Source organism: Mirounga angustirostris, unplaced genomic scaffold (assembly GCF_029215605.1).
Source record: "Mirounga angustirostris isolate CCGP_5_RB_7025 unplaced genomic scaffold, mMirAng1.0.hap1 SCAF_12, whole genome shotgun sequence".
In the NCBI taxonomy this organism is placed as follows: Eukaryota; Metazoa; Chordata; class Mammalia; order Carnivora; family Phocidae; genus Mirounga; species Mirounga angustirostris.
In genome coordinates, this window is record NW_026991720.1 from 49,976,675 (window position 1) to 49,996,808 (window position 20,134).

The window sequence follows — 20,134 nt, forward strand, 5'->3', positions numbered from 1 at the left end:
AGGCTATGAGCCATCACCAACAGTAGGGCCATGGTGGCCCTCACTCTTTCAACACATATTTAAAAGTTCACATGTTGTGGGAGAATTTAATAAGGTGCTTGGTGAGTGGAATTGGGATCAAAGAGATTAGAGAACTTTTAAGACCATTCTCTTATTTTATATATTTGGGACTCAAAGACTCAGAGAACTGATGTTATTTGCCCAAGTTGCCCCTGACCTCAAGCCCAGCTGTCACCACTACTCCAGGCTGCCTCCTCCATGCTGGCAGGGTTTTGTTCATGAAACTCAATCTCTACAACATGGAACCCGTTTCTAGAGTTCAATGCTCTGTACATAGACCGTCAAACATCTACTGGCTAATTAATGAAGACTGGAAATTCAGTCACTTTAGTTTGCCCTACACCCCTGGTAGGTTAATAACCCTTTTACTTTTTGTATGCTGTTTGGGTCAGCTGAATCAAAGTGAAGACTCCTTCCATCTGTCATGGATAGGAGATCTGACCCAACACCCCCTCAGAGACTAGCTTTGGCTTCTTCTCCCAGGTGGGCTGAATTTTGACTTCCTCCTTTTCTGTTTTTATACTTTCTGAAGATTCTGAAAAATGGCACCTACTCTATGGGCAGTGAAAATACCCAGTCCATGATCACCAGGCTTGTCATCCTAAGTGTGTCGGTCAGACCAGCTGTCCCCTTTACAACCTCCACACCCCACCCATTCTCCACAAATATCTGTAGGATAGACTTATCCTTCTGCTCAACAGCCCAGGGGAATGGGGATTCTTGTCTTCTTCATTAACAGCTATAAAAACAAGAACTGTTTGTGTGGAAACATCCAGATAAAGAAGGCATCCTCCATGCCAACTTCTCTCTTTATCATGGGCAAGAATCAAGAAGCCTCTGCACATGCTCAAGCCCAAATCCTAGGTACTATAGACCTCCCCTACTTCCATAACAGCCCACCAAACAGAGCTGGTTTCTATAAATTTTAGGGCCTCTGGAGAGATGAAGGATTTGCTTATGTGCCTACTGCACATCCAGGAAAATCGCTCCTCTGCAAGCTTCTCAAATGCCCCATGTTTCTTGGTAGTCTTACTACCTACTTAGAAGGCTTCCACTCTTGAATCTACTTGACCTCAGTCTTCCATCTTTCTGACCCACATATAAGTGCTGCCAGCCAGATCACCCGAATCAACCTGGCAATCCATGGAATGACATGGTGCATCCATATTGCTCTCATAACCCATTGGTTCTACTTGTTAGCTGACTCTCTTACTTAAAAAGGGAAATAGAAAAAAAACTAAAGAAATATAGTCACATAGGAATTGGCATCCTCCTGTTTGAGAAAATGTTGGCAATGTGGGGTAGCAATCTAGGCTGCAGTGCCAATTCTATCAGGTAGTAATGAACAAACAACAATAATAATGAGGATGAGGTTGATGACAGGTGGCTTCATTTACTGCATACTTATAAGCCAGGCTACATTCTTAGTGCTTTACACATATAATCTCATTTAATAATATTTCCAGTGTAAGCAAAAAGGTCAGATCATTTTCTCTTTCTAAGCTTTCGGTTTTCAGATCTGTTACACTGAGATAATAGTTAAATCACAGGGTTGCCGTGCAAATTAAATGAGATAATGGAGACAAATGCAATTATCAAACTCTAAAGTGATTTATAAATATTCTTTATTATGATGATGATGGTTCCATTCCTTCCAAGAACATTCAACTATAAAGTCCCCAAGCCATAACTGAGTCCTGACCAAGTATAGATGCCCCCTAGCAGTGAACCCTGTACCCTCAAACACAAAGCAAGGCACCCAAGTACCATCTTTCAGAAACCAGTTTTTTCTTTCATAAAATTTGACAAAAGGTTCTAAACTAAGTGAATGTCAACAGACAGGTTAGAAATTTGATTTCTCCTTCCCCATCCTAATAAGGCAGTGATGTAGTTAAAATAATGTGTCTGGCCTGCACCCCAGTGTTTATAGCAGCAATGTCCACAATAGCCAAACTATGGAAAGAGCCCAGATGTCCATCAACAGATGAAAGGATAGAGAAGATATGGTATATATTTATACGATAGGTGACAAGGATAGAACTAGAGGGTATTATGCTAAATGAAATAAGTCAATCAGAGAAAGACAATTATGATCTCACTCATATGTGGAATTTAAGAAACAAAACAGAGGATCATAGGGGAAGAGAAGAAAAAATAAAACAAGACTAAATCAGAGAGGGAGACAAACCATAAGAAACTCTTTTTTTTTTTTGGCTGGGTACAGTATACTTTATTGATGGTACATGACAAGGTAGGGCTCCCCAAGCCCCTCCCCTTCTCCAGGGGGTCTGGGTTGGAAACGTTGGAGGTCGGGAGATTCTCAGTGTTCTGGAGGATAAGTTGGGGCAGGGAGTCCCCAGCAGCTGAGGGCCTCTCTCTTCCTCTTGCTCTCGCTGGGGCTGGTGGTCCAGGGGGCTCTTACTCCTTGGAGGCCATGTGGACCATAAGGTCCACCACCCGGTTGCTGTAGCCGAATTCATTGTCATACCAGGAAATGAGCTTGACAAAGTGGTCGTTAAGGGCAATGCCAGCCCCGGCATCGAAGGTGGAGGAGTGGCTGTCACTGTTAAAGTCACAAGAGACAACCTGGTCCTCAGCATATCCCAGGATGCCCTTGAGGGGGCCCTCTGACGCCTGCTTCACCACCTTCTTGATGTCATCGTATTTGGCAGCTTTCTCCAGGCGGCAGGTCAGATCCACGACAGACACGTTGGGGGTGGGGACACGGAAGGCCATGCCAGTTAGCTTCCCGTTCAGCTCAGGGATGACCTTGCCCACAGCCTTGGCAGCGCCAGTGGAAGCAGGGATGATGTTCTGGGCAGCCCCTCAGCCATCACACCACAGCTTCCCAGAGGCGCCATCCACAGTCTTCTGGGTGGCAGTGATGGCATGGACGGTGGTCATGAGTCCCTCCATGATGCCGAAGTTGTCATGGATGACCTTGGCCAGAGAAGCCAAGCAGTTGGTGGTGCAGGAGGCATTGCTGACAATCTTGAGAGAGTTGTCATACTTCTCATGGTTCACACCCATCACGAACATGGGGGCATCGGCAGAGGGAGCAGAGATGATGACCCTCTTGGCCCCGCCCTTCAAGTGAGCCCCAGCCTTCTCCATGGTGGTGAAGACCAGCGTTGGTGGTATAGTGGTGAGCATAGCTGCCTTCCATGGTGGTGAAGACCTCAATGGACTCCACAACATACTCAGCACCAGCATCACCCCATTTGATGTTGGTGGGATCTCACTCCTGGAAGATGGAGATGGCCTTTCCATTGATGACAAGCTTCCCGTTCTCAGCCTTGACTGTGCCGTGGAATTTGTCATGGGTGGAATCATACTGGAGAACATGTAGACCATGTAGTTGAGGTCAATGAAGGGGTCACTGATGGCGACAATATCCACTTTGCCAGAGTTAAAAGCAGCCCTAGTGACCAGGCGCCCAATATGGCCAAATCCATTCACTCCGACCTTCACCATCATGTCTCGGGGACGCAGCTGGCACTGCACCAGAAGATGCGGCTGTCTGTCGAACGGGGAGGAGCAGAGAGCCCTATAAGAGACTCTTAATCATATGAAACAAACTGAGAGTAGCTGGAGGGGAGAGGGGTGGGGGATGGGGTAACTGGGTGATGGCTTAATTAATTAATTAATTAATGTGCCTGGGTTTTGACATCCCTACCCCCACCCACCTAGATGTTTCCATGAAAGCGAAGGGGCTGCCACCATTCAAGTAAACCTTGTCCTCAGGAAACTTTCGCAGACTGAAGAGACCCCTGGAAACCGGCCCCCTTCTACCAGGCGCCCTCAGGCAAGAAGGGCATCTTAAAGGGGCTCCAGGCCCCCTTTCATCTCTCCAGGCTGCTTCCTTCCAGAATGGAGTATTCTGGCAGAAACATACAGTTTGTTTTTTGAAACTATTTTAGTGGTTGTCTTTTCTATAGTTAGGGTTTTAAGGGTTTTCCCAGTATTTATTTTAGAAAATAATCCCCTGTCCCTTCAAGAACTGAATTTCATTTTCACATTTTCCTTTTTCTTCTCTCAGTACTGACTTCCTGGGAAAATGCCCAACTGAATGAAACAGTTCTTCTGCTCAAAGATACCCTAGGCACCAAATTGTGTTCTCAAAAGGAGAATGCTTTTCACATCTCCTACATCTCTGCAGCTTGGAACAGTACGGCTTCCTGATTTAAACTGCCTTTAGGTAAAATTATTTACTTTGTGCTATAGGCTCTACCGCATCGGATTTTCAAGAGGCTCTGTCACTGCAGCCTTCAAACAGTGGCATGGCCAGCTATGATGGGAACCAAGGTGACGGGCATACTGGCCACTGAAGAAAAGACCACACAGAGCGTTCCATAACCAGCGTGTTACTGAGGGGGGGAGGCAGTCCTTAGAGGTTAAGAAAAGGGGGGAGGGGGTTGTTCACTACTTATTAGTTGTATGACCTCTTGCCAGCTACTTAACCTCTCTGAGCCTGAATTTCCTAATCTATAAAATGGCAGTAATGATAGCACCTATTTTATAAAATGATCACAAGAAATAAAATAATGAATGTAAAACTTACTTAAACATCCAGCAAGTTGGTGGTGCTATGTCCTCGGTATTAATTTCCTGTGTCTGGCTGTAACAAATGACCACAGAGGAGGTGACTTAAAGCAACAGAAATTTATTCTCTTAACAGATCTGGAAGCTAGAAGTTCAAAATCAAGATGTCAGCTGGGTTGGTGCCTCCTGCAGTCTCAGGAGGGAAAATCCATTCCATGCCTTTCTTCTACCTTCTGATAGCTGCTGGCAAGTCTTGATGTTCCTTAACTTACAGCTCGATCTCTCCCATCTGTGCCCAGGTTTCCAGGTGACCTTCTCCCCTCTGTGTCTTCTCTCCTTGTCATCTCTTATAAGGACATTTGTCAATGGATTGAGGGCCCATCCTAATCCAATACAATCTTATCTCAAGACCCTTAACTTAATTACATCTGCAAAGACACTTTTTCTAAATAAGGTCATATCCACAGAGTCCTTGTGGACATATCTTTTGGGGAGACCACCATTGAGACCATTGCACCCTCTCGCCAACTAAAAGAGTCAGTTTAAGTCATGCAAGTCTCAAACTTTTTCTTCCTCTGTGAAATAAAACATGGGTCCATTTTTTTCCACAAATGTCTTCACTCTTCCTGTTAGAGGCCTCTCTGGTCAGACTCCTCAAAGCTAGGATAACACCTATTATCTTCCTGTCCTGTGGCTCACTGGTTTGCAGATGGAACGTGGGCATAAATGATGGGAAGTGTACAGTAGGGTTTCAGATGAAAGAAACAGAAGATGGCCTTGCTCAACCCTTCATGTCCTTGATGAGGTAACAGAGATCCGGGAAGTGATGTACCTTGCTGAGGTAGTGCAGGTAACATGATGGCAGAGCCATCATAGCGTCAGGCACCTGGCCCAGGCCCTGCCTCTCATTGCTGTCCCCTCCCACTGTGTCACTCTTCTACCAAGCCTCACAGTTGTGAGGTCACCCTCAGCATTCTATAAGCCCAGAGAAAGGAAGCTGAGATGTCTCACACCTTACTGCATGCGCCTGGTTAATTCTAAAAGTCAGACCAATGTTAGTCCATAAAATTAAGATGTAAATAAGCCAAAGTCAGACCAGCCATAATGCCAATCAACCTTTGATTTGCTTTTTTACATTTCAGGGTACAAAGAGAAAGTTTGGAAAATGCTTCCCATCTTACTTAAGGGCAATAGAATCTTATAACTTCACTTGAAACTTGGATCACATAAATAATCTCTTATATTCTAAAGATTCACCCAATATACCAATTGTTTGGAACTCAAATTCTCCATTCTCTAGGACTGATATTAACCATAAAGAGTCCCTTTCCAGGCTATAGCCTACAAAATAATACAATGACAACAAAAAAGAAATCAATATTAATATTAACAATATAAGTAAACAAAGAAAACTTAAATTGAATTAGAGAGTTAATTCTTTTATTAATTTGCCCAGAATTCCAATTTGAGAAAAAAAAAAAAGGCTTAATAAAAGGAACATGGAGAGGTAGAAGGGAGCTTTTAGAAAAGTTGATGGGATCTTCTGGGTATTTTCAAGGGCATTAAAGATCAATTACATTTAATTCCATTTTGAATTTATGAATTTCTTTTTCCAAATGAAATATCTTGTAGCTCTTTACAATTTTCAGACTGCTTTTGCCACATAGTCTCACTTGCAAGAGCAGCCAGATGAGTGGAGATTTTATCAAGCAATCACGCCAGATGAATTCCAGCAAGTGATAAATTAGCAATTGGGAAGTGGTTACTACTGGTCTCTTTCAAACCCCCACTACTCTGAGTATGGCCAGGACATCAGCATCAACAGGGAGCTTGTTAGAAATGCAGAATGTCATCTAGACCCCAGACCTACAGAAATCAGAATCTGCATTTTAACAAGTCCCTCAGGGGATTCCTATGCACATCAGCATCTGAGAAGCAAAGCTGCTGCCAGTGAACAGAGGTGTCTTTATGAAATAAAATAAAGTGGGTAAGCAGGGAAAAATACTCATAAAGAATATACATTTGATTTTTAATTATCCAGCAATGTTGCAAATTGAGCTAATATCCTCTTTAAAACAGATGCTGGCTAAACTACAATAATTTAACAGAAAAAAAAAAAAAAGCCAAACTCAAAGACAGAAAGGGAAATCTCTAGTTACCAAAAAAAACCACAAAGGAACTCATCGCACATGAGCGAATGTACCAGAATCCCGAGGGATAGCAGACTTGGCTGCAAGTGCTAACAGCAAGGTACTAGAGTCATAAAATCCCCATAAAAAAAAGAGATGAGGCCTTGGACCCCTAGGAAATGTGATGCTAGAACACAGACTCCTCTATAAACCCTGCCTCCTTTGTATAAGGGAAATGGGAGACTTCCCAACGGGGCTGGAGAAAAAGCAAAGAAGCATCAAGTGTGTGATGGGCCCCCAAGCCCTTGTCTGTGCCACATGCAGATATGGAGTCCAAATGAATACTATGCACATGGTGTTGGGATCTCAAACTGACCAATTACTATGAAAATTCGTCTTGGACAAGTGAAAACCTCGGGACACCCAGCCATGGTAAATATAAAACTTCTCTGTAAAGATACTCCCACCAAACACAGCACAGAAAACTCACACAGACCAAAAATAATCCCAGCTGAGAATGAGCCCACAAGCAAAAATTAACACCAGATGAGAACAGAATTCACTACAAGGGGACATTATCAGGTACCTGGAGCAATAGATTAGCATGCCTCAGAAAATAAGATAATAGAACCATTCCAAAGAGACTACAGTTTTATTTAAACCTGAAGGCAATTTACTAGATAAGAAAACTGAGGCTAATGATGATTTACAGGTAGGAAACTGAAGTTCAGAGAGGCTCAGGCTAATAAAGACTGAGAGCTTCAATCCAGTGCCAGGGTTTTCTCTACCGCATCACAGTATTTCTGTTCTCAATAAATGCAGGCGAGTTGGATCATTTCTTTGATTCATGTAAAACAGAAGAGAAAGAAGTGATTTTCTTAGATTGGGAAGGTAGAACTCTGATTCAATTCATTTGCTCTTAAGCATTTTTTTAATGCAAAAAAAAAGGAAGTAGGTAGGGATCTTTGTGTACTCAAAAATTCTTTTTGGGGGGGCGCCTGGGTGGTTCAGTCCTTAAGCATCTGCCTTTGGCTCAGGTCCTGGGATCGAGCCCCACATCGGGCTCCCTGCTCGGCAGGAAGCCTGCTTCTCCCTCTCCCACTCCCCCTGCTTGTGTTCCCTCTCTCGCTGTGTCTCTCTCTGTCAAATAAATAAATAAAATATTTTTTTAAAAATTCTTTTGGGGGGGGCGCCTGGGTGGCTCAGTCGTTAAGCGTCTGCCTCCGGCTCAGGTCATGATCCCAGTGTCCTGGGATCGAGCCCCGCATCGGGCTCCCTGCTCAGCGGGAAGCCTGCTTCTCCCTCTCCCACTCCCCCTGCTTGTGTTCCTGCTCTCGCTGTGTCTCTCTCTCTGTCAAATAAATAAATAAAATCTTAAGAAAAAAATTTAAAAAAAAATTCTTTTGGGGGACAAAAGGAGGTGACAATGTAAGAATTTTGAGGCAGCTGGACACAATGGGAGGTGACAGGTAAATATCCATCTGAATGTTCAGAAGACAAGGATCTATACCTTGGCAGTTTTCTTTATTTTTCCAAGGCAGGATGTCAGGTAATCACTGGAACATGAGTCAAGATGAGCTTTTGCTTTTACTCCCAGAGCATCTTCATGGTGTTCCTGAAAGGCTATTTTAAATAGCGGCTCTAACCTACAAATCCTTACACAGGGGTGCTAAGGAAGTGGTGGACAGCTCAGGCACTGCAGCAATGCCATAACTTCTCATCTCTTACCCCTTCACTAAATTACGATTAAATTCCATCATTCAAAGCTGCCTGATCTTGGACCAGATGCATATATCACAAGAAGGCATTAAAACCTGACCTTTTATATCCCCAGTAAGAAATGTCATGAGTCCATCACAGAATCATAACTCCCTCTCGAATTGGAGCTAAGAAAGATCTGAACTTCAAAGGGGAACTCTCTGATTACAGGCAAATTTGAGGACTTTTCTAGTAACCTCTTAAAATTCTGAATTTTAAAGAAAAAATGAAATGGCTTTTGTGTTTCAGAGCAAAAGAAATAATGAATGAGTACATAGCAGGATGCAAAAGAAATGCTACACACAGAAAGTGAAAAAGGAACACGCTGACACATCTCTTTGAAGCCAGTTCTAAGATTATGGGAAACTTGAAAATCAGTAACATTTCAGCAGAGGCCCTAAAACCCAAAACAATTATCCACTGGCTCTATCCAGCTAAGATTTACATCTAGTGGCCTCATCGGTATAGATACCACGGAGACTCTGTAAAGAGTACTATGGGGCTTGGTGACTTCAAAACTTGCTCTTGGAATATTTATCACTTCAACTCAGTAAATAGCTAGTCCTTTGCCAGTGGGGAGATAAGCAGGCAGCCTTATCAGTCTTGGTACTTTCAAAAGTCTTGGCAGCCTTATCAGTCTTGGTACTTTCATTCCACAGCACACTGTGGAGCATCTATTGTCCCTCTGATGGTCATCCATACCTACGAGAGCAGAAAGTAGATATTTAGACCTTTGTAAAGAAGAATCATTTAAATGAGAAAGCAAAAACTTAACTGAATAGTAAGAAGAGGAGAAATGGGGACAGGAAGCAACCAGAAACAAAGATTCAAGAGCAACAGTGGTTCAGCCCTGCCATAGTGTGGGGTGTGCAGGATAGCTATGGGGCAATTCTAATCGAGGAGCATAGACGGAGGCCATATATAGTCACCTCCACCTCCATCCATACAGAAGCATTCTTGGTGTCCAAGGGAAAGCAATAACAAAGGAGGATGGCTTTCCTGACATCATCCATGTCTTCATTTAATAAATATTTATTGAGCTCTCACTGTGTATACATATATGTCAGAGACATATCATGAGTATAAAGAGGAAGAAAAGAGATGATAAAATATACAAATGTAGAAAACACAGGTAAAATAAAATACCCCTAATTCAAAAGAAGAAGAAAATATGCCAATTGTGGGACTATGTAGCTTCATGAAGAAAACAATATTTGAGCTAAGCCTTAAAGAATAGGTAAGATTTGGACATACAGGTACACTATTGGGAAGTACAGTATTCTTCTCTCTACCACAAACAAGAGGCCAAGTGAATCATTGGGCTACATGTGCTTCTCAACCTTCCCTGCATCTACGAATCACCTGGGGAGAATTTTTTAAATAAATGCTGGTGCCCCACCCCAGATATTTTGATTTAATGACTCTAAGGTGAGACCCAGACACAAGTAGTCTTGCTTTTTTGAGCACTCCCTAGATGATTCTAATGTACAGCTAGGATTGAGAATCCTGAGCTAGAACAGAGCAGACATGGAGACTGGAATGTGCCTTTGGAAGTTTGTACCAAAACTTTATAAGAATCCCAGCCCCCAGTGTGCCATGACTCATGGATTGACACAATTCCCCCACGATAAGATAGAAGGAGAGATCAAAATAAAATGTTGACATCAACATAGTCACAGTCCCTTGGGAGCTTCCATTTTTCAGATGAAGAGGCAATGGCATAGGAACTTTATGGACACTATGTAGTGCTCGGGGGGACTCTCTGCCAGAACAGCTCACACTTGGAGGAAATGGGTGAGGAACTTGCCACATGGAATCATAAACATGTAAGCTCACAGAGTGTGCAGAATGCTGCTTTTGGATATGGGTTTGAGAACAGAGCCAGGAACACCTGAAGGTTTCAACATTGTGATAGTCTCTGTGATAATTTAATAAAGCAAGCACAGGCTTTTCTCAATGAGAAGGCACCTTTCAAAGTTTGCATTTTAGAAGATACGATGTTGCAAACTTAGGTGAGCCAAGTGCTTGCGGTTGGGCGGCATGGAGTCTTATAAGGGTGAGGCTTAGGATTGTCTGAAAGAGTAAAAATGGATTCACATAGCTTAAGAGTAGCCTCCTACTATAGATAAATAGAGTAACTTATCTATTGCCATATAACAAGCCACTAAAAAAAAAATGCGATGGCTCAAAACAATTTATTGTTCTCAGGGTGCCTGGGTGACACAGTCAGTTAAGCATCCGACTCTTGATTTCGGCTCAGGTCATGATCTCAGGGTTGTGAGATTGAGCCATGTGTCAGGCTCTACCCTCAGCGTGGAGTCTGCTTGATATACTCTCCCTCTCCCTCTGCCCCTCTGGCTCGTGCTCTCTTTCTCTCACTCTCTCTCTTTCACATAAATAATAAATCTTTTTAAAAAACACATTTTTTTTCTCTCATAGTTTTATGGGTTGCCTGACTCAGCTGTCTGGATTTTCCTTGGTTCTCTCATGCAGCTGTGGTCAGATAGTGGCTGGAGTCGTCTGAAGGTGCAACTGGACTGGACAGCCAATATGGAGCACTCAAATCGCTGTTTAATACTGGCTATTAGCTCGGAGCTGAGCTAGGACTTTTGACTGGAATGCCTACATGAGCCTCTTTATGTGACTTGTATGTCTCAAAGTATGATGACTGGGTTCTAAGAGACAGAAAGTAGAAACTGCCAGTTTCTCAAAGTCTGGGTCCAGAAACTGGCAAATATCACTTTTACCATATTCTGTTGATCAAAGCAGTCACAGAGTCTGTGACTTTTTGAGGAGAGGGGACACAGACCCCATGTCTCAAGACAGGAATGTCAACCTTAATCTTCCACAACTTATGAAAAGATTAGTCCTTCTTATTCTCAACACCGTATGTTTGAACTTTAAATAGATGTTTTTTCACAGTTCTTTGATAGCACCTCCCACAGCAAATAAAGAAAGGCAATACTATGTACAATACAAATATAAAAGAGTAATACTGTGCTATGCTTCACTGCAAGCTTATCACCTGTAAATCTGAGTTATTTTTCTTTTTCCCAGCAGTCATGATGAGTTTGTACTTTACATCTCTTCTCTCTGCCTAGTACCTTTGGTGACCAAAAGCATACGTTTGCAAAGACAGGTGCAAAGACAGGGTGAGAAGGATAATCAGTGGACCAGGGCACAGATCAGGGCCAACACCAGGGTCAAATCCATAGTTGGGGCCTTGCAGCAACTCTAGAATTTTTCCACAAATTGTTACTGTTGGAATTCTGCCAACGTCAGCCCCACAGTCCATAATGATCCAATGCTCAAGAGCTTCTGCATCGCTAAATGTTTACAGGGCTCAGAAATCAATATCTAATCACACTTAGCTGGAGCCCAATATTCTGTACACTCAGCAGTGTACATTTTTGGTTGCTGGGTATATAAAAGTTAACATGGGAAGCGGAACATTTGTTGGAATGAGCTGCATTAAAAATATTACCACTGTGGTGCAAATCACTGTTAATGACATTTATCGAGTGCTCATTCTGTAAGGGTCCCACTCTACCAGGAGGTTTAAGATGATACAAAGGAAATAGAAGACACCCTTTTTGACCTCAGAAGCTAATGCTACTTTTTTTCTCCGCCCTTCCCTCAGAACATAACAGCTAGATTACTTCTCAAAATCTGTCGGCTTTAAAATCCTGTTCAAAATAATGGGAATATCAGCTATACCTGGTTTCCTGGTAGACCATTCCAAGGAGGCCTTTTATTTTTTTTTTAAGATTTATTTATTTATATTTTATAAGGGGGCAGAGGGAGAGGGAGGGAGAGAATCTCAAGCAGACTCTGCCGCTGAGCATGGAGCCCAAGCATGGAGCCCGATGTGGGGCCGGATCCCATGACCCTGAAATCATGACCTGAGCTGAAACTGAAAGTCAGATGCCCAACTGATGAGCCACCCAGGTGCCCCTCAATGAAGCCTTTTTGTAAGCTCTTACAGGGCCCCTGGTGTGGCCAAGTCCCTTCTCTGTCCCTAAGCTGCAAAATTCACATTGAATTCACAGCCAAACCCCTAATGAAATGTCTAGTGGCAGCAGTGACATTCTTGCCCTTTTCCATAGGTGGGTCCTCCTGTCACCTAAGAAACAGATTTGTGTAAAGCTTCCTAGATAGGGCTTCTGAAACATTAATGTGCATGCAAATCTCACCCAGGGATCTTGTTACAGTGCAGATTCCAATTCAGTGGGTCTCTGAGATTCTGCATTTTAACAAGCTCCCAGGTAATGTTGGTGCTGCCAGATCTCAGACCATACTTTGAGTAGCAAGGATAGAGGTTACTATGGATAGAGCTTTACCTGTTTCAGGCAGTGTTCAAAGGAAGAAAAACAAAACAAAGATCCCGAGTCTGCTATCTTTTCATCTCTCTCTCTCTCTCTCTTTCTCCCCGCCTCATTCAAGCACTAGAGAATACATGCCCATCAAGCCTCAAGAAAAGCCTTGGGAACCTCAAAATTCTCCAACTTGAATACGCAACCTAAGCTCCAAATGTGACCTCAGGTTTAAAATATCAGTTCAGTTTTTAGGCAAATAGGAAACACTGAAAACTGAGTTTAAAAATGTTGAATCTGTCCTTGTAGTATGAATATCATAGAAGCACTTCAAATTAGTTGTCTTTTTTGACACCAAAAGAGGGAGGTACATGTATGCTTCCTTGTATAGGTCCTGTAAAATTGTTTCTTGACTGGGAACATTAAGACAGAAAGTTAAGGATCAAACTTTTTTCTAAACCAGCCACATATTAGAAGCACAGGGATTTGAATTTTGTAATTTATTTTAGTTTGAATTATCTAGATATTTGCTCTAAGTACTCAAATCATGGTAACAACTTATACTGTTGTTGCTTTATTTTTTTCCCCCAACTCTTTGATATTCCTTACCCAGATATCACCTTCAGTCACCCTGTCCTTCAAGGTCTATAAAATTGGCTCAACCTTCTGTTCTGTACTCTCTGGAAGGCCTGCCCAAGACCTTTTTGTGTTCCTGAGGGAACTTATATTCTATGGTCATTTCTAGTTTGAGTTTTCTGCTTCTACTGAATTTTTTAAAGATTTTATTTATTTATGAGAGAGAGAGAGAGCAGGGGGGAGGAGCAGAAGGAGAGGGACAAGCAGACTCCGTGCTGAGTGCAGAGCCTGAAACAGGGTCAATCCCATGACCCCAAGATCATGACCTGAGCCGAAACCAAGAGTCAGCTGCTTAACTGACTGAGCCACCCAGGCACCCCTGCCTCTACTGACTTTTTGTTCCCTTTTGCACTTTTTAGGTATTGGCGTTTTCTTCCTAGATTGTCCCCAAACTAGCTCCTTCCCACCTTCATTTTAAGCAAGGTGCATATATAAAGATCTTGTGTTTTGAAAAGCCTTTACAGAAAGTCATAAGTGGAGGATGATATTGCTGCACTGCAAATAAATCTGCAGTACATATTACCCATCACTATTCCTGAAAGTTCCATCAGGCACTCTCCAGTATATCTCTGGACCTCTCGCCCTCTTGCTGATTATGCCTTTTCCCCTTCCTTCCCGTTTCTCTCTATATACCACTTCTCTCCCTCCCTGCCCCTCAACAGTCCAATTTTATGTTCACACCCAGCTTATCGAGAGCAATTTGGCTCTCCCATTCTCTATTCCCAAACTATTGCCAGACTCACTTTCGTATTCCCAAAACTCATCAAAGTGCTCTCCTGTCTGAAAGAACCATTAGCAGATTGCCATATTTTCTTTAAGGGGCTTCAATTCTTTAGAGGCATATGGAATTTAAAACAGCATTTTTTTTCATTAACAAACATGATCTCACTTGGCCTAGTAACTCTGAGGTAGGAAAAGCAAGCATTAGCATGGCCATTTTAGACAAAATAAAAACAAAAATCCAGAAAAATCATGTAACTTATACATAGTCCCCTACTTAGGGGCAGAACCAGGGCTGAGACCTAGGCTTCCTGGCATCTACTATATTCTCCCTTCTGAGTCGTTTTTCTGCTGGATGAGACCAAACATGGTATTTTACAGACTTGAAGGAGCTTTCACTTTCTGAGGTCCAAATTGGATAAATCCAAATCTTATTCCTTGACACAAGCTCTTTGATGAGAGCTTTACAAGGCCTTTGGTTTGCAGTGATCATTGGCAACCCCACATGCAATTGCTTCTATGCATAGGCCACGAATCCATGTTTTCTCCCCCAAATTTTTAAGGGTGCCTCCAGGACTGTGGAATACAGTTCATGAGGCAGGGAACAAGAAAAATGACTTTGTTTTCGATACCTACTCGTGTCCACCATTTTAAAGTCACTATTAGCAAGTGGCTTGAAGAGTGCTACAAATTATAAATAGAAGCTTCAGGTACTTCCACAGCAATATGAAACCATGAAATTATACTTTAGAATTATTTATTCACCTTCTCAACATTTAAACCTTCTGAACTATTTAAAAATCACAAAGACCTGAGAATCCTGAGATGGCAGTATAGGCTGGAGCTGGGGAGGGTAGTTGGTTTAGGCAACATGCTAATGTGGTAAGTCCAGTCTTTAGGTGCTAATATGTTTATTCTCGTTCTACAGCTGCTTTAACCCAAAAGTCACAGAGCAGTCCTGTAACTGAAACAAAAAGGAGGGGAGTCTATGTGAGAAAGTGAGTGTGGTTACTACAAGGGCTCTACTACTCTTAGTAAACCTACAGCAAAAACACACCACTCAGTTGCATCGTAATGATGTGGCGATTACACACATGCACACACTCAATTTTGGAAATTACATCCTGAAACTTTGCTCTTTTTTTCTCTAAATAAATTCATACTGAGAAAGAGAAAAGCAGCCCCTGACATGCAAGGAGCTGACCTAGTATGATTAGCTGGGCCTTGACATTGTCCTGTTGTACATATACAATTTCACAGAAAATCAACATCAGACAAGGGCCACTCTGTGACCACAGTGGAACAAATCAAAAACACAGCCACTCAGTAATCATATCTGAACAGAGACAAAGCATAAACATTGTCTAAACCACAAAATACCAAAAATCCCAGCTAATATGAGTGAGTGCTGCTTCTTTCCCAATTATAGCTTCCTTCCCAATCGGTAAGAGTTACTGAGAGAGCCATAGAATTGTCCTTGATTTCAGATAGCACCCAATCCAAAACGAATTCCTGCTTCCTTGGATCCTCCCCAAGTTACTCAACCAAACTCAAGTCCAATAGTAAGTCCTTTCTAATGACCTCTTACTGAGACATGCCATGGTTCCCCATAGTGTACATTCTCCTTCACCGGGATGAGTAATAAGCACTTGTTCAAATACATGTGTGTTCCTGATGTTATTTGACTACAGAGCATTGACAGGAAGTATAGATAGATTTGGAATGAAAGTGAGAAATGTGGGACCATGGATGTTTTACCTTTGGCAGAATGGGGTACAAATAATGGTGTGGCACAATTAGAAAAATGGTTGTGTGGCCATATTCTTCCAGGCTACCATTTTGTGACTTCATGGAAACTTGAGTATTGCCACTGATACCAATCTGTATGAATCTACGTAAATACCAGCTGTGTGGCTGAAACCCGCCCCCACTTCTTAAAAAGTGGATGTTCTCTCCAGTCCAAATTGGATTTCTTCATTTAATCTCCATACCTTGCATGCTACAATGTGCCTTTATACTCAAAGACTTCTACATCTCCTCCATTTTTCATTTTGAATACAAAATAAGATGCAAACTCTCATTTGAAGATTCCAGGCCAACTAGAGCGCCACCTGTTCTTGTTTTTTTTTTCAACCAATTAAGCATTTAAATTGTTTCTCCTCTAAATTGAATTTGCCTTTATTATTTTTTTCTTACCCTTTTTCTTTTCCACAGCCATCAACCATATCCAGTAAACAACTGTTTGATACGCTAGGGAAACAAAAGTGAGATTGTAAGGAAGTAGAAATGAGAGGGGATAGGATGGATAGTGAAGGAGAACTGTAACCTGTGAAGAGACCTGGGACTTACCTTGTATAAGGCAATCCTAGGTCACTTCACCTCTCTGGACTTCAGTTTCCTCCTCCATAAAATGAAATGAAGATGAGGTCTCTAAACGTTTACAAGGTAAAATTGTAACCATCCCCTCCTTGCCCACCTTCACTCCTTCCTGACCCAGAAGAAAAGAAGCCCCTTCTTCATTCTACAGCTCTCCTTTCCCTTTGAGATCCAAGTATACCCTTCCTGGCTTCCATCAAGATATTGTTCTTTCTCTTGAATCTTTAATACTTTTTTTCCACCATTAACTTCTCTTTTTCTACCCAAAGCTCTATTCCCAATTCACTCTCAAGAAGCACTAACCACTGGTGTCTATGGCTTCTTTCACCACAATCCAATTAGTAGTTTGCCCACTGATTCCACATTCCTTCCTTTGGAGCTAATCTGTTTTCAACCACTCCAATTTTCAAGTGATTTGGAAAACAGGTATGAGAGATCTGGAATCAACACAGACTCAAGAAAACATTTTGTTTTTAAAGAGGCATGTGTCATAAATGAATTCTTAACACAACAGCATAACAAGTTACAGTAATCAACAGATATCAATGGATAGCTATACTTAATAATTTGAAACAGACCATATTTCTATTTTTCCTTGAAATTAATCAGGAGCTTTCATGGAAATCTTTATGGAACACATGATTGCATGAATATCATTTCTTATTTAATTGGCATTTAAGCAAATGGGTTAATTTTTTTCAACTAACTAAAGATTTATTTTCCTTGGCTTATGGTTTTATTCATTTATGGTTGATTTTGTTAGATTAGAAAAATACATGAGAAGTCAATTCTCCTCTTAAAAGGGATAGACTGAATTTGAAGGCCTGTGCCAGGGGAAGATACCAGAAAGACAGGAAGTGGAGAGTTCTGACTATCTTTGCCTCAGAATAGAGGCAGGGAAACTAGGTTTGTCTCCTTTGCTCCCACATCTATCAGTCCCTGAACCTTCTTTCGTGACAAGCCTCAGGACTAAGGAATAGACATTAACAGAACTGGCCAAAGGTGTAGCAGCTTTCAAAGTGCTTTTAGTGAATAATCTGATTTTATCATCATCACCCTGGGAAGTCAGAAGGGGCAGAGAAGCAATCCCCTTTTCTCTCTCCACAGTCTCTCGTACCATATATATGGTACCTTCCTCACCTTCATTCAGGTATGCCAAAAACATTTATTGTGCTCTTACTCTATGCCAGCAACAGAAACGTTGAATTAAGGGCTGTTGGGGCGCCTGGGTGGCTCAGTTGGTTGGGCGACTGCCTTCGGCTCAGGTCATGATCCTGGAGTTCCGGGATCCAGTCCCGGATCGGGCTCCCTGCTCAGCAGGGAGTCTGTTTCTCCCTCTGACCCTGCCCCCTCTCATGCTCTATCTCATTCTCTCTCTCAAATAAATAAATAAAATCTTTAAAAAAAATTTAGAATTAAGGGCTGTTGTACCTCATTTTCTTTGGGGAAAGATAGTAAGCAATCTCTGACTGGAAAGGAGATGAGTACTAGAAGTGTCTCTTGCTTTGTTCAACACCAGCTTCCTTATTGCACCAACAACTTCCTACGGGGAAAAATAAAGCAACCACCCCCATATTTCTACAAATAGAGAAAGAGAGGTTTGGAGAGTTTTCTTTGGTGTTCTCCACACAGAACTTCTTGATGGGATCCTCCATGCAAACATAAAAGCATTATTCCTTAATAATAGCTACCATCTGAAATGGGCTTTTCCATTTACAAAGTGACTCATTTGTGTTGGCCTATTTATCCCCCTTTGGTCACAATCCTAGAACCAAAGTGTCTCTTTTAATTCTTACAAAGACAAAACTCAAAAAAACCCTAAAGGAGCAGTGTTATAGATTGAATTGTGTCCTCCTAAAATTCATATGTTCAAGTCCTAACCACCAGTGTCTCAGAAGATGATCTTATTTGGAAATAAGGTCACTGCAGATGTAACTAGTTAAGTTGAGGTCATCCTGGAATACGGTGAGCCTTAATCCAACATGACAGGTGTCCTTATGAAAAGGAGGGATTTGGACACAGACAATGTGAACATGAAGTTAAGGATCAGGGTGATGGATGCTTCTATATGCCAAGAAACACCAAACATTACCAGCGAACTACCAGAAGTTAGGAGAAAGGCATAGAACAGATTGTCCCTCACAGCCCTCAGACCAGACCAGACCAATCCTGCCAATACCTTGATTTCAGATTTCCAGCCTCCAGAAATGTGAGACATTAAGTTTCTGTTGTTTAAGCTACCCAGTGTGTGGTACTTGTCACATCAGTCCCAGCAAACTAACACAGCCAGCTTTACCAAAATCTCTGAGGGGTGCTGGGCCCTAGTAGCATTGGTGTCACTCCAATAAAGAGGACACAAAGAAGAGTCAGTGTCCCCCCAACTGTGCCACAAACCAGATTAAGCTCCAGCACCTCTCCTTTCATCTGCAGTGGTGCTCTGGGTCATAACCAAAGGAAACCACAGAACTGGCTGGCACAATGGGGTGCTTGGGGAACCCAGAAGAATCCCAGAAGGAGGACATCAGAGTAGACTGAAAAAGGAAAAGCTGAGGCTGCCATTTGTGTAGGAATGCATGTGAGAGCCCCTACCCCATATGACCCCCATGAGCACACTGGGGGCCATTACTTAGCAGGAGGTACAACTCCCCCATGAACAAGAAGAGCAAACGTCACTGAAATAACCAGTTTAAACTGATTAACATTTTCATTAAGAAAATGACCCATAACTTTGAGTTCTCTACTGGGATTGCTCTGTTCATCTTAGAAAAGCAGCATGCTCTCACTTTCCATATCATTAAGGTAGAACTGTTAGCCAGAATCATTTTGTGCCTGAAGAACACAGCAGTTTGGCAGAATTACACAGAGTGTGAAAGGAAATAGGTTCAGAAGACATTAACAACTTCAGTCAGCTATGTTGACTACCAGTCAAGTACTGCTTATACAACTATTTCAAGATAAAAAATGTAAAGTGAGGAAAGAAAGAAAAAAAAAATGAAACAAGATTATGATGCAAAAATGTTCAATCAGTCCTTTCCAATTTTCTATGCACCCTAAATAAAATGTATGTTTAATTGTTTAATAATGCAAGACCTTGTTCTTTTACAGAGTTTGTTAGAGCAGGCCCAAGCAAAAGGGTGTCAGGAAAATGCAAAGGGAAGCAATGGATTGGATAACTAACTTGTCAATGAAAAGAAACAATATGTATATAACTTAGGCCCCCCAAACCAGTTTGTGATCAGATAGTACCACAGAGAACTGAAGAATATTAGCGACAACAGGCACAAGGAGATTTTGGTGGTTTTAAAAGAAAATACTATCTATAAATATTATTAAAAGTATGACGTTTCAGGGTATATGTTAATTATATCATTTTTGAAGGATATTTAAAATTATGTAATTAGGACTATATAATTACTATAACCAACTTAAAAATAAGTTATTGTAGATATTTTCACAATGCAAAATTGACAACTGTTAATAACTGTAAATTCTAGGTGGTAGAAATATCTAGGTTAGTTATGTTATTCTTTGCCCTTTTGGTTTTTTTAAAAGATTGATTGATTGATTGATTGATTGATTGATTTTAAAGAGACACCGAGA

General features: G+C 41.7%; 1 pseudogene across 1 annotated transcript in view; it reads right to left on the reverse strand.

Annotated features, from left to right (window-relative positions):
- Nucleotides 1–2,273: 2,273 nt before the first annotated feature.
- The window catches only part of LOC123835478 (glyceraldehyde-3-phosphate dehydrogenase-like), a 140,358-nt pseudogene continuing 122,497 nt past the window's right edge, over nucleotides 2,274–20,134 (reverse strand). The window contains exons 6-7 of the transcript XR_010406501.1: nucleotides 4,622–4,678; nucleotides 2,274–3,580 (exon numbers count right to left, since the gene is read on the reverse strand). The product of XR_010406501.1 is annotated as a glyceraldehyde-3-phosphate dehydrogenase-like (transcript). The remainder of the gene's footprint in view (nucleotides 3,581–4,621; nucleotides 4,679–20,134) is intronic.